The following is a 17703-nucleotide window of genomic DNA, read 5'->3' on the forward strand; positions in this document are numbered from 1 at the left end:
TTCCGTTTATGACTCCTCTTTTAGAAAGTTTGCCAGTTATTTCCAAAGGAACATGATTCTGGTTCTTTTTCATTTCCGGCTTTTTCCCCTGCATGTTTGCAGATTGCTTAATTACTTCATTGGGCTTTGGAACTCATACATTACAGATACATGATCATCTAAGTCATTACCTGCATATTTTCCCATTAAGAATAATTATAGCTCTTACCACCACTGCCCATGTACTTATGTCCTGCAGGCCTGGGCACACTGAAGTAATCATCTTTTGAAAATGATCTTGATGGGTGAGGGTTGTGTGTACAATCAGTAATAAGCAAGATGAGGTGGGAAGATTTCCATCTCCTCCATTATTGAGTGGCTCAAAAAATCACATTCCGCTTATGTCGTCACGGTGCCATGCAGGACGCTGGGGTGGTTTATGTTCTCCTGAAAAGTGAGTTAGCACTAAATGCAGAGACAAGACCCAGGGGATGCTGGATTGTATCTGCCTTTCCACGGATTAATTTTCTGAGCACGTACACATCACCCATTTCCTGGCTCAATTTCATTGTCTACAAAATGGGATTTATAAGATGCTTTAAAAACCTCCGATCATCAAATCTGAGATGGCACAGTCTTAGAGATGGGCGGGAGAGCTTTTTATACTGATTGAGAGCCTGCGTTGTGAAATAATGTCTCTTCCACTTTATCCACTCTGTAACTGTGGGCAGGTTCCTCAACCTCTTGGAGCCTCAGTTTCCACATCTGTAAGGAGAACACAGTTGTAGTCCGTGCCCCATTGAGATTCAGTGAGACCCCGCTAGTGAAACACTTTGCCCAGCTCAAAGGACAGGTGAAAGTCCTGTGAATGTTCGCTATGACTATTATCAGCAGGTCCACACTGAAAGAGTCTGGGGTCTGTTCAACAAAGCTCAGACAACACATCTAAATTAAAAACAATAATTGCCTGCCAGATAATACTCTGAAGACATTGTGAAGGGGTCACACACTATTTTAATCAGTGGTACATGAAGGGGTTGGATTTCAAAGGTCGGAGAGAGACAAGCTAGCAGATGTTTGAAAAACTATTAGATTATAACCAAGAAAAAGCTATTTAAACATCTGGTTAGTAAACAATCTACAACTGGTTTCTTGAAGAGCTCATTAATTATTCTTAAACTTTTTTTTTTTAAGTCTTTTGGGTTTTTTTTTTTTGGTACAGCTGCAACGTATTCATTGTTATGTTTTTTACATTTTAAAGAAGCAATGAAAAGCTTCATTAAAATTGCCTATTACCACCTAAAAAAGGTTAATATTTTTGTAAATCATCCCACTAGCTCCTGCCGGTGGTCTCTCTCATATTACACTCCCCATAGCCAGTAAATACAGTGGCTCTGCATACATCCTTCTCTACATGCTGCTCTTTCTACTTAACTATGTATGGTAAACAACTTTTTATGTCACTTAATATTCTTTTCATTTTTTTAATGGTTCACTGACTCTTTATTCAGTTAATGTAATTTATTTAACCAAGCCCCAGCTTTTGATTATTTTGGTTTGTCCCCAAAAGGTTGTCATGAACAACCATGTAGCTAAGTCTTTAGATAAACTTCTAGAGGTGGGCTTGCTAAATCAATGAAAATACACTTTTTAAAAAAAAACAGTTGTTTTTTTAAATTCCCATATTTTTACCTTGATTTGTACCCATAGACACTTTTTTTTTTTTTTTTTTTTGGAAGCATGGACAGAGTCCTCCACTCCAGATTATGCTGTGAGTTTCCCACAGTTGGGGAAACTGCAGAGGTCAGCATCCCCTTCGTGCAATGGATAAGCCTCGCCCTGGGAAAAGCACCATCGTGACGATGATATCTCCCCTGCCAGGTACGTATGACACATCCTCATTGAACTAGAGTTTGTGTCCCCACTGGAAAAAATGTCTGTGTTTCTTCTGGGACAGACTGTCTTGGAAGCAGGTTCTGCTGGCCCTCCTCGGTGGTGCTATCAGTAGCAAATGGCCAAGGGTTCTGAGCACAGTGTCTCCCTGGGTCCCAGTAGACTAAACATGTCACATTTATAACCTTCTTAGCTGTGCTTCCCATAAGCTAGGGACAGCAGAAACTTGAGTGTCCCAGCCAATATGCCCAACTGAATACGATTATCTAAGTGTCTGGGTCTCTTGGTTTTCAGGGACACATTTGGTGTCACTGAAGTGAATAGGCTGCTGTTTAAAACTGTTCAGAAACTTCAACCACTTTTTTTAAAGTGATGTGAAATATAAGCTCCAATGTGCACAGAATATCTCTAGAAGGATACTCAAGCAACTGGGGACAAGGGTGGCCTCCAGCTGGGGAAAGTCAAAGGAAAGCCAGTCAAACTGGCTGAGAGACTTCTTTTGCTCTGGATTCTTTGTCCAGTTTTAATTTCTTATCACGTGCATGGATTCAAAAGGGAAATTTTTAAGCAAGAAAGATTAAGCCCAAAAGGAAGAAACAAGTATGCATGTAAATGTTTGCTCTTGGTGAGCTACCAGATTAGTAAAACATAAGCAAAACGAGGTGCATGAATGATTTTACAAAAAGGGTTATGAAGAGTTGGGTATTTAAGAATGCAAAGTCTGGAGTCAGACTGCTTGTGTCCATAATACAGCTCTGTCCCTTATGCGCTATGTGATCTTAGACAATTACTAAACCCCTCTGTACCTCGGTGTCCTCATCCATAAGATGGGGCTAAGTAAACTACGTGCTTCACAGTTACTTATATTCAATGAGTAAATATGTAAAAGCCCTCAGAACAGTAATGAGCACACGGCACCTGATCATTATGTATTAACGATCATTACTGCTCTGATTGTTGCAATTCTTCACTGGGTTTTAACCTTATTGCAGTGTTATAACAGCAATAGCAAAGAGCCCTCCCTAAGATTTGTAGACTTTGAAAATTGAAAGAGCAATTTTACTGGGGCACCTGGGTGGCTCAGTCGGTTAAGAATCAGGCTTTTGATTTCAGCTCAGGTCACGATCTCAGGGGGGTGAGATCGAGCCCCATGACAGCTTTACACTGGGCATGGAGCCTGTTGGGGACTCTGTCTCTACCTCTCCCTCTGCCCCCTCCCCCCTCCCCCCTCCCCCCTGCCAAAAAAAAGATAAGCAATTTTACTGCAAGTGTCTGATTTTACGTTATTTATAACTAAGCAAATGGTCAGGGGTGGAGAGTGCACTTCTTCCTTTTCATTAGTAGTGATTCTAGATTTGAGAATCACCCCCAAGTCTTTGCAAGAGTTGGTGACCTAAACCATTTGGGGAGTTTGGTGTTTGTTTTCTTTGTGTGTCAACGTGATTTTGATTCTTTCTTCTTTTGGGCATGGGTGGGGGGCAGGGGAGGAAGAGACAATGGTTAAACAACAAAAACTAAAGTTGCAGCCCCCATTTAACGCAATCGCCCCTCCAACAACTGTGTATTTAAGGAGTATATATTTTTTCATTTGCATTTCAGCATAATTAACATACAGTTATGTTAGTTTCAGGTGTACAATATGGTAATTCAACCATTCTGTCCCTTACTTGGTGCTTATCACAGTAAGCGTACTCTTAAGGAGGCACATGTTTTGAAATGAGTGTTTGCCTAAGGAAACCATTCACAAGATAGGAAGGCATTAAAGATTCCTGAAAACATTCTAATCCCACCCACTGTGCATAATGTGCTCAGTCATTGGAAATGTATTGCTGGCAAAGCAGATGATACGGTGACGGGGACAAGTGGACTCCGCTGTCACACAAGCCCAGATACATCCTTTTGCCCAATATCTTACTGAACATGACTCACAGAGTGCTGTTATTACGCCTGTTTTATGGGTGACCCCTGCCTCCTTATTTCAATGTGGTGCTCCCCAAGCTGCCAGCATCATGGGAGTGGGATCTCTCCTCCAGGATATAAGGTTCAGGCCATCCCAAACCCAGGTCAAATATTTAATGAGAATACAGCAGATGCTAGTTATAAGGATTCTCTTCTGAGGTCTTAGCAGATGCAGTACTGCGCCTCACGCATGAGAAGCCTTTGCTCAGCCAATCCCCAAATTCATCGTGAGGATATAAGACAGCATTGCCCCCAGAAACATAGGACTGCCTCAAACCCCTGGATCCCCCAAACCTTCAGGCATAAGAAGCCTGTGTTTTTTGGCCCCGATTCCTCTCTTCTCTCCTTCTTTGACTGCCAAAGGTGATTCAAATAAGGCCAAGGGTCGGAATTAGATCCAAACAATCAAGTCTGGATAGAAAACATCTTCTTTGCGTAAATGCAGGTTGTGTTAAGCTTAGAATTATGACTCACAGTGCTGCCTACGATGATACCTTTAAAAACAAACTGCAAATTGGCTTGTTTAATTTTACTAAATTATTCAAAATCCAAGCAGTATGAAAAATGGGTCCCATGATGAATGATCTGATAGACAGCCTAAGAACGGAGACAAATGTTGACACTAATATAACATTGTATGTTATGATACTTCCATAAAGATTACAAGTAAAAACAGAGACAAATGTCTACCCTGCTCTCCTTGGAGGACACAGACAACATCCAGCTTCCTGGTCATTACAGTAGGAAGGAGCAAAGACTGTTCTGTATACCACAGAACCCGACCGTCCTCCTGCAGACTAGACATTTTCTTTGAACAGTATAATAGAACTGTACAACGTAATTTTAAAGAAAAAATGTTTCAAATATTATAGACTTTTTGGGTAAAAGTGGAGCAAACTATATTTAAACCTCCTAAATTAGAATTTGTCAAGACACTGTATCCAGACATTTCCAAAGCAATATGGGAGTGAAACACAAAGACACTGATGGATACAGATTAACTGATGGGATAATGTGCTTGTCATCAGCCACAAATACATGGCGTTACATTTCTGTCATACACCGGGAACGGCTAGGTTCGTGGGATGCAGTCTGTCTCAATGATATTAAGGCTGTGATGGCCCTCTGGGGTTTGTAAGCATTCTAATTATAGTACTTTTTTTATAATTTTAACTGAGGTTATTATACAAACATTTTTAATGCATCCTCATTATTAGGCTAAGGAAAGAAATCTATTTCTGCCAACAGAGAGCAAATAAATCTTCACTATCTCTTTGGTCCACTAGTTTACATTTAGAATATCACACCTTTACAGAAAAGCTGTTGGAGACATATGCTTTCATTATTATCCTACAGTGATTTATCGCTTAACTCTGAACCAGGCGATATATCCAACTTACCCACTAACTGGTATCCTATTCCAATTACCATTCATTAACTCAAAATATGTTACTTCCACACAAACAACGCATTATTTTAAAAATCTTGTGCTCTGAACTGCCAATGAATATTTTAACATTTCTTTAGCTACTATTTATTGAAAACCTATCACGTACCCAACATTGTGTTGCTCAACGGTATCTTTTAAGCTTCCCAAATATATCTCAAACTACTAAAATGAAAACTTATCCTCAAGAAAAAAAAAAGAATTTGTGAGAAGTACCCCAGTGTCAGAATGTACAAATACAAGACTGTGGGTTTTGCTCCATGTGTGTGACCCAGAAGTCACGTGTCTCTCTGTGCCTCTGTTTCTTCACCTGCAAGAGTAGTAGTGGTTTTTCTTGACCTGATTCAGCTGTTAAGAGAAAGAGCTAATAAAAATTGTTACAAAGTACCATGAATATTGAAAAGTACATCATCACCATGATTAATAATAATGTATAAAGCTCAAATATTGAAATGACTCTCTGGCATCATTCCAAATCAAGAAATATAAGCTCTGGCCTTGCATAGTAATGAAGAGAAACAGTATGAGATAGTCTTATTGTACCAGTTCAAATGAACATAGTGATGAATATCTTTAATTACAGTGTATTCGGTAACAGTGTGTGTGTTCGTGCATGCGCATGCATAAGTGTATGTGTATGTGTGTGCGCGCGCGCACGTGTGTGTGTGTGTGTGTTTTAAACTAAATGTCTTGCAGTCCTCTCCGTAATATATCTAGCATTCGAACAGAACCATTCCCAAACCAGGCAGACATTTATATATCTGTACCTAACCTTAGAATGGAATGCTCATTTTGATAGAGAAGATAAGCAGCTAGTGGTCCTCTGTTAAAGAAAGCTGGCTCTGATTTCGTAGGTCTCAAAATCTGTCATCTTCATGATAGCTGACTCCCCAGCACCTAATGAGAAAAACAAATTGCTTTTACTTTCCATGAAAGACATTTGCATTTAGAACTTCTTTTTTTTTTACTCGTAGAAGGTTTATAAAGCATCCACTCAAACCGTTCTACCCAGCGTTTTTCACCTAAAAAGGTCTTTATGAAATCTTACAGTAAATTTAATAACCCTCTTCAATAAACATGAGCTTTTATGAGTATGACATATCTAAGTAGACTCAATGGTCTGGGCATAAAATCTGCATCAGTAATATTTTCAGGGCCGTAATATCCTACATATTAAGGGGGGAAGCCACATACAGAGCAGACTCCTGAGTAAGAAAAAAATTTAGTCTTCAAGTTTAAGAAGGCAACCGGTCAGTGAACATTTGGGTGACTCATTAAGTTAAATGTGAAATGTCCTGATGTGTACAATATCGAGCTTCATGATATTTGAACATTAGCATCCTTCATTTTCTTCCGTTTTCAGCAAATGCCCATTATAGAAATAACTTCAGAAATGGCCTTCAGTGATCACTCATACTGGGTTTTTCAGGAGAGGACTTCACGTGAAGTGCTTCTGCATCTCTATTTCCTCTGGGGTTGAGGGGGACGAAATCTTCTGCTTGGGTGAGCCCTGACACGAACCCCATTGCCACAGGCAACTCATAGTTTTTTCACCAGGTAAGCTACCAAATTAGGCATGAGGCTGGGGCCCTCATTTCTCCTCTTGCTGGTGTGGATCAGTAAGGAAGACAGGAAAATGCAAGTGACTTTTTTATGGCAGCTATATAACAAGAGAATGAAATGTCAAAGCCCTGGAAACTGCATCTTTCTTAGTCCTATCAAAGCTCATCTAGCTCCTGCTGATATCAAGACTTGCCCCTCACCTTCAACTTTGCCTCGTCAGCAAGTAGCGATTTGAAATTCAGCAACACAGACCAGTCCAAAAAGTCAAGACATCCTGATTAGGATTTGGTAGTTACCGAACATCTACATGAGCTAAGGGGCTTGGGCAAACCTTCAGAGCAGCCCACCGCACATACTAGCCACACTGAGGCAGCACACTTCCCACGGTTAGAGGTACTCTTGAGAAGTTGTATGTAAATTGTTGCTTCCATAATTAATTCATACTTATAACACACCAAGGAATTGTGTTCTAAAATGCATGTTCTAAAGGGCTTGTGTTCTAAGTGAATGTTAACACACTTTTTTTTCAAATTCTTAAATTGTATCTTTTTCAAATCAATATTTGCAAATTTAAATTAAGGTTTCCTTAAAGTAGGATAGATGGAGATCGAGAAAACCCGAAGAAAACCACTGAATCTCAGTTTAGTCCTTATTTGTAGCTCCTCTTGTCCTCTCATTTTTTTTAACCAGAATTTCTAGACAGAACTAAATAGAGGAAAGAGGTCCAAGTGTCCGAAAAGCTCTCTTTCCTCTGTGTTTTTGTGGTCAGACTTCCTTTTTTCAAATCATTGGGGAATAAAGAATAAGGAGCAGAAAGTTTGCAGGTGGAAGAACCAGAGGTCAAATTAGACCTCCTCTGCTTTCGCCCTTGAACCACCCTTAACCCTACCTTCTCACGGCCCTGGACTCCAGAACTCAGGACACAGGAGCACTCTGAAACCAAAGAGGGACCTTCTCCTCCATACTTACTTCTTCCATCAACAACCTCAGACCAGAACCCACAGAATTGCCTGCCAACCTGCTCCTGCTCAAGTTCCCCATCCTCACACGAACCTCCTCCCAGCACTTGTCAGCCATAGTGATGACCCTTTAAGGGGCTTGGAAGGCAGGAGAACCTGGTTTGGTAGGACGCTCAGACAAAGCAGAGTTAGGCACCTTCAGAATGCGCCGGCCCTACCCCCAGAATCTGTCTAGAGTCCGCACCTGAACAGGTGAAAATAAATAAAGAAACCCCCATCAAAATGGAGTCGGGAAGCCCGGAAGGGGGCGCTCTCACGCACATGCCGCTCCTTACCGCAGGAATGACCTGCAGAAAGAACTGTCTTGACAAGGGAGGACGTTTATTATATAGAAATTTCATCTGCTTTTAAGAAAAAGAAGGAAGACCCCTCCCTGACCCCGCAACAATGGACTAAACACCGCTTGTAGCCAATGAGAAACTGCCACAGATTCAAACTCCTGTTCTCTTCAATGAACTTGTGTTCAAAGCCAGCCTCCCCAGTTTCCACTCCTCTTTAAAAGCAACTCCCTCTCCTTTGATCTCTGGGCCTGCCTATGGAGTACCTTCGTTTCCTTGCCCCAAGTTGCCCTTCCTTTGTTATTTCCGAAAAAAACTCATTTTGTTAGTAAAATAAGTATTTTCCTTTTAAAAGTGACAAGAGCAGCAACAATGTAACAATTGGCCCAAAGGCTGACAAAGAAAACAGAAATAAATGAAAAAAGGACTCCAGTTAATCAACAAAATTAATCAACAAAAATAGATCGCTATTCCTAAATAACCAAAAAATTAGCAAAGTGGTTCTTTTTATTAAAAAAAAAAAAAAGATTTATTTATTTATTTGACAGAGATCACAAGTAGGCAGAGAGGCAGGCAGGCAGAGAGAGAGAGAGGTAAGCAGGCTCCCCAACAAGCAGAGAGCCTGATGTGGGGCTCATTCCCAGGCCCCAGAGATCATGACCCCAGCTGAAGGCAGAGGCCCAAACCACTGTGCCACCCAGGCGCCCCCAAATTAGTGAAGTAGTTCTTATACTTGATTTTGAAACTTGTTTGTTGGGCTTTCAGACATGTCTGCTGCCCACAGAGCACTGGAGGGTATCTGCTGGGATCCTTGCCAACCTGGACCAGGAACACAATCTTAGTGCCAGAGAGCCCCCAATGATCATAAAGACTTTTCCTAAGGCCTGCATAGCTGTGCCTACTAAATGTTCTATTCCCAAGAATCAGTGAAGCCTACTGCTCCAAATTACTGCATTTTTAAAAGTACCAAATAAAATGAATGGGGTGATGATACAGAGAAAAGAAAACATTTAAGGATAATGAGCACAGAGCACTGAGCTTCATCCTAGATAGGGGAAGGTGGGGGGAAAGGTCAGTAAGTTGAACCCACAAATAATAGTCCTTGCAAATCCTCTCCTAATTAATCCTCATCCAGCCGAAATATATGTTAAACTTTTTCATTCTGGGTTTCTCCCCATATTTACAAGCCAGTGCCTCTCAACAGGAATGGAAAATACACCCATTCTAGAAGTTTCGGGACTGATTGTGCTCCTCAATGTGCTCCTGCAGGACAGGATGTGAGGGTGCTTGGCACTGTCCCTCTTCATGCTGAGAACAATGGTGTGTGCTCATAGCACCAGAAACCACAATCCTGAGATGCCTGGGTAGTTCAGTCGGTTAAGCATCTGCCTTTAGCTCAGGTCATAAATCCGGGGTCCTGGGATGGAGTTCCCCATCAGGCTCCCCACTCAGCAGGGAGTCTGCTTCTCCCTCTGACCCTCCCCCTTCTGTGTGCTCTCTCTCTCTCTCTCTCTCTCTGTCTCTGACAAATAAATAAATAAAATCTTAAAAAAAAAAAAAAAAAAGTCCTATCACTTAGGACTATTGTCTGCGTTTTTGGTGCCCGAGTTACATGTATTTCATGGCAAAGGTTTCAGATTTGGTTTTGTTTTCAAATAACAGGAGTAGAATTGATCCTTCTAAAACAGTGAGCTGACCTCAATTTTTAAAAAAAGGTCTTACTTAGATCCTCCCCAAGAGTGTAATTGGTGATTTATTAGTAAACTTTGTCAAAAAGGAATTTAACCCAGAAGGTAAGTCCACAGCAGGGAGACGCTGAAAATAAAGAACATTCCAGAAGGCTCTGAGGCAGAACTTCCAAAGCAATATTCCAAGTGCATAATTGCTCAAGATAAGTATGTTGGTAGTCAACTCAAGGCTTGGAAAACCTCAATTTGGGAACACTGCGAGGAAGTGCAGCATATTGCCTACCTGACACCCCTGCAGCACTGAGCTGGCCCCACCATGAGCCAAATTTTCAGAAAATAAAGTAATACCTGAGCTTTTACATCACAACCCCATAATTCCAGGTCCACTCCAGCCAGCACACGCCACTCACAGGATCTTTCCCTTTCAAACATTATCACATGAAGAATCAAAGAACCATGAAAAATCAGAGTGTGGGTGGCGGGTCAGTAGGAGGAGGAAGGGTTTAGGCAGCAGCCAGATTATCATCACTGTGGTGTTGACCTGAAGAATTATAATAAATAACATTTATTACATGCTTTCTGTTAGTCAGACACTTTTAAGTGCATTACACTTTTAATCTATTTAACCTTCGTGTCAACCCCTCAAGGGACATGCTATTGCTAGAGCACTATTATAGATGAGGAAACTGAGGCACAAAATGTTTCAGTAATTCTCTTAAGGTCACAGCTGGGAATCCACAGCTAGGAAGACTGTGGATTCCTCAAGAGCAGAGTCGATATTTCATTCAACACTATATCCCATGTAAAATACAAGTTTGTTGAAAAGAATCTGGCTGAATTGAATAATTCTAAGAAGGTAGAGGAGATTGCCTGGGGTTATAGACAGGAAAGGGCATCCTGGCCAACTGTGGCATGAATAAGAACTGTGGCTACCTAACCCTAGCCAGGATTTAGGGTGGCGCATTCATTAGATAGCTTTGTGTTTAGAGGTCCAGGCCATAGGAGGTGCACATAATCTCCATCTCTTCTTGACATTGCCCTTTCTTGAATGGTGAGTGATGATTACAAGTATTAAGCAGTATGTCCAGCCGCTGTGGGTTTATTTAAATTTAATTGAACAAATAGTTATTGAGCATGTGAGCAAGGTGCTGCACTAGAGGCCACAGGTGACAGAACACATGCTCCTGCCTGGCCAGAGTTTAAAATAGAAGGAATAATGAACAGTTCCCACATCCAGGTGAGACCCTGAACTTGACCCCCATGTGGTAGACTGGATTCCAACCGCACTTCCCTCACACCTTCCCCTGGAGAGGAAGGAAAGTCTCCGTGTGGCAAACCTCAGCAACGGAGAAGCCGTGCTGATTCATGACAGCTGGCAAGAAGCCTGGGGTAGGAATGAAAAATGGTCCTGGTCTCCAGTGTCCCTGCTGCTAGAGCTGAAGACAGGCCTGTGTGGACTCCACTTTCTACGGTGCAAGAGGGGCTGGGGCTCATGTCAACTTTCTGGTCATGCAACAATGTGAAATAGAGAAAACACCTCCGTGCTGAAGGCCTTTTACAACAGCACAAGGCTACAGCCATGGTTTGGAGAATTAGGCCCTGTTAGAGCAAATTGCAGCTGGGGCAATATGGCCACCCATTACTGGAAAAGCTCACACTCTTGAAGTAACCCATGAGGGCACTGAATTCTCACTTGAGGGAAGCTAATTTGAGAGGAGGAAGAGAGGCAAGGTTATCAGCTGTCCTTGGGGAACAAATCAGAGCATCAAAGCTGGAATTGGAGAACAGTTCTGATTTGAGAGGTCTCTGCCTCCTGTAGTCAGATTCTCAAAAAGCAGAGCCCTAAGAGAAAGAAAGGAGGTTCACTCATCTCTGGTAAAGGCTCCACCCTATAGAAACCAGAGGCCAGACGTGGAGCCAAGACCCACGATGTGTCTTTAGGATGGGGTCGGGCCCCACATAGGACAGATCAGGGTTCATGACACCCTGAAGGTTGCAGGTATCCAGTGCAAAACCAGATGCACACAGGACTTCTCGGGACGGTGTAATGCAAAAACCTGCATCAGTTTTGATGGAGATGTAGAAGTCTTGGTCCCTTATGCCTCTGTCTGGAAGCCAGGGACACGGTCCATGGCCCTCTGTGAACCACTGAAGGTGTCTTCTGATGAAGGGCAGCTCATGCCTGCACATGGGGGTGGAGGACAGCTACTATGTGACCCCTGACAGTGGAAGGAAAGTGACAGCCTCTCCCAATACCTGAGATGACAAGGCAGAGCCAGGAAGAAATACCCTCAAAAAGGCTCTCTAATTTTTAAAAAATTCTTGCCCAGCCCCCTTAAAATAAAGAAAGACGAGTGAGATACGGATGCCACAAACAAATCTTGGCTTCTGTGGTACAATGGAGGAAAGATATCTGGTCTTTATCCCTGGTTTCTGGCAAAGAGTTTCTAAAATTTCTGGAATCTCTAGGGTGGGAAGAATTTCTTTTGGATGCTAAAGATTGAGTTAATCACCAGTGACCAATGATTTCATCCATCGTACCTTCCTAATGAACCCTCCGTAAAAATCGCTAACCCACAGATTGGGAGGAGCTTCTGGGTCGGTGAGCACATGGAGGTGCTGGGAGGGGGCACCTGCAGAGAGGGCATAGAAGCTTCGTGCCCCTCCCTATACAACTGTCCCTACATTCCTCTTCCATCTGAATGTTCCAGAGATGTATCTTTTGCAGGAAACCAGTAACAGTAAGCAAAGCACTGTCCTGAGTTCAGACCTGAAGAGGGAGTTGTGAGAATTCCCCAATATACAGCCAGAATTCACAAATTCAGGTGACAGCCTGGGACCAGCGACTGGCTGAGGGGGGGCAGACCGGACTGAGCCCTTAACCAGGGGGCTCTTTGCTAACTCTAGGCAGTTAGCATCAGAACTCAATCAAGTTGTAGGACCCCCGATTGGTGTCTCCAGAGACCTGGAGAATTGCTTGGTGGGGACCTCCCCCAACTTTTGTTGTCAGAAGTGATGTAAGTGCAAACTGCTCAGTTCAGGATCTCCTCTTACATATGCTTTAGGAAATTTGCATAAGAAATTAGCAAGAATGGAAATCTTTTTCTCATGGGAGAATGTAAGAGGAGAGTCAAAACGTTGTCCTCCTAGCAACAACTGAACAACTCAGAGAGAGAGGCCCCCGCGTTGCAAATTTCCTGATTAGATTGTTTGGGACAGAAGCTGCTGGGCCCCCTTTCCTCCATCCCTGAGGACTCTTCTAAAAACAGAGGACACAGGTGTTGCTCAAGAGAGGTGGAGGAATGATGAGAGAAGGAAGCACAGAGGCAGTAGGGCGCTGGATGGCAGGAGGTACATTTACCCAAGTCAAGTGCTTTGCAAGACCCACTGATTTGGGAGAAAATTAAAGCGGCCAAGGCACTGAACCAACCAATACACTCAAATGCAAGAGGCAGAGATAGAAGGATGGAGCTAGAAAGGGATGTTTGTGGGGAAGGGTGTTCTGTAAAACACAGAAGTCCGGGGTGGGCAAAGCGGAAGTAGGCGGAGCCACAGGTATGTGAGGCCCCCAGAGCCAGGGAAGCCTCAGGCTTTCTGGGCGACCCATGCCTTTGTCCCCTCCTTGCTCACAGGGATGCTGCTCACCCCTCATCTTCCCTCTTCCCCGGTACTTCCTCTCTTTCACACTCTCCCCTCCCATTGCCTATCTCATTCCCTCAGCCCAGTCAGCGCTAGTTCACAGACCTCTCATTCCCAAACATCCCTCTTTATATGGGAGGCCATTCACAGTGTCATCCAGATGTCCCACTCTTGTTGGAGAATTTCTTCATAGGCATCCAAACTGCCCATGAATGAAGTCACTCTGTTCTATTCCAACCAACTGACAATATCACACACCACACAAATAAGCTGGTCTACCATGCAACCTACCCACCTAGGGGGCTGTTCTGGGTTTCCAGTTAGTATCCATACTGCACAGAGTAATTTAAGGTAAAGAATTGAATCACTACCTATCATAATTTGTCATTGTTAAAGAAGGAAAGTGATTGGATAAGTAGACAGGACAAATGCAGGCAAGATAATATTGACAGCACGTTGATTAATCAAACACCCAATCATCTTACCTGCCACTAGTGAGAATTTGGTTAAACATTTGGATGATGTACAGGCTAGCTTGCGGAGGGATTTGTTTCCAGGTAATTGGCAGGAACGGAAGCTCATTAAATTAGCTCTCATCTGACATGCCAAATGATACTCACAGTTGATCCGTTAGATCATCAGCAAGCAATTGTTTATCTCTTCCACGAGCCAGGATGACAAATAAGCAATTTTAGCCAAAAGGGTTAAGGCCAGTGCCAATCATTATTCACCCAGCAATTTAACTGATTCTGTGGCAATCAATACCATGCCTTGAAAATGCAGCGTAGCAGTCTCTTCCACACTGTGGGACCCTTTCTGTGAATATTCTGCCAGAACATAAACAAACAAAATACTAAATAAAGACAGGTCTCAAATGCAGAATTTGTCATCTGATTTTAAGGGAGTGGAGAAATCAGTAAAGCTGGAGGCATTTACATTGGGCAGTTGCATAGGAGAGCAGGTACATGAAGAAAGCTCGCGCCCAAATTATTGGGGTAACTGATAAGAAATCATGAAAGGTGGCAAGAGAGAGATGGCAGAGGCTGGTTTAATGCCAATGCCAAACTTATCAACCTAATCAGAAAGCCCAAGATAAGGATGGATAAAGCAGCTCTCAATGGCTACTTTCTGCTCTCTATTTCCATGCACTTAAGATCAAGGTGTCCACTGGAGATTAGCTTCTGGACCACACAATGTCATATTCACTTAGCTGATTGCCATGGCAGGCCCTTGTCCCATAATAGATGCTATTTCCTTTTTTGACCTTGCCTCCTCTTGCCTCAGGCTCCTGACGTTATGGCCAGAGCTGAAGCTGTTGAGACAGGACCACCCCTCATGGAACAAGTAACCAAAATAGAAAGAGTAAAAAGGAAAGCTACTACAAAGGAGGAGTTTAAAATCCCAGAACCACAACCCAGAAACTCAGTCACCAGCATGCCACTTAGTGAGCGAGATAAGCATTAAGTGGGATAAAGGCATTGAGATGGCTCTGGCCCAAGTCTTGATGTCCCTCTCAGTGGAACAGGGAAACACGTACCTAGTTTGTGCATTATCTGGGTTTTTTGCTGCTTCTTCTCACCTTGACTGAGAGTTGTGGTCACTCAAAATACTTCATTCCATCTGGTCTGGGGCGTTCAAGAAACAGAAATGCAAGCCAATAACAGCCTCCTCGAATGTTGCCTGTGCTGATGAAATATTCAGAGGAGAAGAGGATTGAAGCTGTTGCCCAACATGAGGTTTTAGGGGCATCTCACTCTCCCCATCCCCTGTGTTTTCCTTGGCCTCCCAATCAAGATAATCAAAACTTGATCATAAATCTCCTTGGTTAAGAGCCCTCCTTATGTATGATATGTTCCAGTAATCACTGTGCTAATCAAAATCCCTGAGGAAAAAGCAGTACGATAGGTCTTTAAAGCAATATATGTAATTAATGTGGCCATAATATTTATAATCTATATTCATAATTAAAATAATAAATACTCTACACAAAGCTCTTTCTCTGGGATCTTGTCAGATACTCAATGACAAAGGCCTTCCCTGAGTCAGTGGTAATGGAGCAATAGGAAAAAGCATGGGGACTGGCCAGATTCTCCTCACAGAGAGAGAGAAGACAAAGGGAGTGAGAGGGGAAAGAGTCAAGAATCATCCCAAGTCTCTGACATAAATAACAGTAGATGAGGCATAAGTTGGTTTGAGACATGGGGTGCCTGGAAGGCTCAGTTGGTTAAGCATCAGCTTTCGACTAAATTCATAATCCCAGGGTCCTGGGATTGAGCCCTGCACCGGGCTCCTAGCTCAGTGGAGAGCCTGCTTCTCCCTCTCCTCACTGCTCATGCTCTCTCTCTTTCTCTCAAATAAATAAATGGAATCTAAAAAAAAAATAAAAAATAAAAAATCTGAGACAGGGGAGAGAGAGAAGTTTAGAGTATACTGAGTTTAAGATTCCAGTGGGACTTAGGTGAAGAGATCCAATAATTAGTTAAGTATTTAGGCCTGGAGTTCAAGAGAGTTGTGAGCCAGAGGGATAGACTGGGAAGCTTACAGCACATGGTTAATGCTGGAACAATTATGAGTGGATGAGGGGACATATAAAGATAGAACAGGGCAAAAAGCAGATCTCTACAGACACCACATTTGAGGAGCCAACCAAGGAAAATCAGTCATCCAAAGAAGGCTGAAATGGGACAAGAAACTAGTGTTGGGACAACCTTCAGAATCATCCAGAGGGGGTTCACAACTTTCTGGGGGGAAAAAAATCCCAGGCCCCCTACATTAATTAATAAACATATATCAATATCCAATATAATTAGGTCTCAACTCCCCCACCCCACCAATGGCCCCTCTTCTGCTCCTCTCTCTGTAAAAACCAAAGAAAGAGTTTCAAAAATGGATGATCACAGTCTTACATTTCTGTGAGTCAGATGAGACGACTAAAAAGAAAAAAATTCCACTGACTTTGGGGAAAAAGGAGATTATTGGAAAATTCAAAGAATCAGTTTCCAGAAAATAATGAAAGTGAACAGTTTCCTGTTCCAATTGCAACAGGCTGGGCAGTCAGAACGAGAAGAGGAGGAGAAAGCAAGTAGAGGGAGAGGGTTTTGTTCTTTTTTCTGTTTTTCTGATTAAAGACTTAAACATGTTTACAGTCTGAGGAAGATTCAGGAGTGGGGAGGATTCTTTTAGAAATAAGTGACAGATAGATAGATGATAGAGCGAGAGGGAGAGATTGAGATTTAAAAATAAGCAATAGAGGGGGAGAAAAGCAATGGATTAGCCTTGGAAGGGAAAAGGGCTCCCTCTTCCTGAGTGGCTCCAGGCGAGTAAATATGATTGATGGAACCCTGCAGCAACAGGAGAGGGGTTGTCCATGCTCTGAGGATTGGAAGAGAGAGAGTGGACCTAGGAGGATACAAATATTGCCTTGTGTTTCAAAGGAGCCTGTTCATATGGGAAATCATACATTTACAGGGACACCCATGCAGGCATCTATGTGAATACAGAAGTCTGGGATGCAGAAGCAGAGATGACCCGTGGTCCAATGGAGCCACATTGGGGGTTCACAAAGAGTATTTTGTAAAAAAACAAAACAAAACAAAACAAAACATGGCAGCGGGAACATGGAGAGTATTGGCAAGAGAGAAGTCAGCTAATATGCAGGGCTGCTGCTATCACTCACTCTTGATACTGCTGTTTCTGCTTTGCCTGGCATGCATACACGCAAGCTAGAACTTGCGTGAGTTCCCCTTCTCAGTAAGTTACTGCCAATGATGCTTGCCACCTGGTATGCCAACATGGCTCCCTTCTTTCCACATTCCCTCTCCACATTCTATCAACTCTCCTTTGTGTTCCAGTGGTAAGGGAGATTCTATGGGCCACTCTGGTTTTCTGACAGGCTACCAGGCTACGTCCAACCAGGAAAAGGCTCCCCTACAGTGTAGAAATCATTGACTAGGGCACTTCCTGTGTCACACCACCAAGCATCCCTCTGCTGCAGCCACCTGGGTTTTACTGTCCAACCGTTTCAATCCCACTCTGTGTGGGCCAGGCTTACAAACAGAAGCAGACTATCAGTTGAGCCTTTAACAAATGTCTAATGGGTTATCAGCCTTCCGCTAACAGTGGGATTGGCAAGGGGTCCTATAGAGACTGATTATTTCCTCCTAGGCTTGGCCATGATCCAGCCTTTACCTGACTCTCTGCTCACCCAGCAACCTTTGAATACAAATTTGGTTTCTCCA

General features: G+C 42.9%; 1 non-coding gene across 1 annotated transcript; it reads right to left on the bottom strand.

Annotated features, from left to right (window-relative positions):
* Window positions 1–1712: 1712 nt before the first annotated feature.
* LOC131828224 (U1 spliceosomal RNA) lies at window positions 1713–1868 on the bottom strand. The gene has a single exon (XR_009352294.1). It is a non-coding gene; the product is annotated as a U1 spliceosomal RNA (small nuclear RNA).
* Between the last annotated feature and the right edge of the window lie 15835 nt (window positions 1869–17703).

The sequence above is a fragment of the Mustela lutreola genome, chromosome 3 (genome assembly GCF_030435805.1).
Source record: "Mustela lutreola isolate mMusLut2 chromosome 3, mMusLut2.pri, whole genome shotgun sequence".
NCBI classification, from domain to species: domain Eukaryota; kingdom Metazoa; phylum Chordata; class Mammalia; order Carnivora; family Mustelidae; genus Mustela; species Mustela lutreola.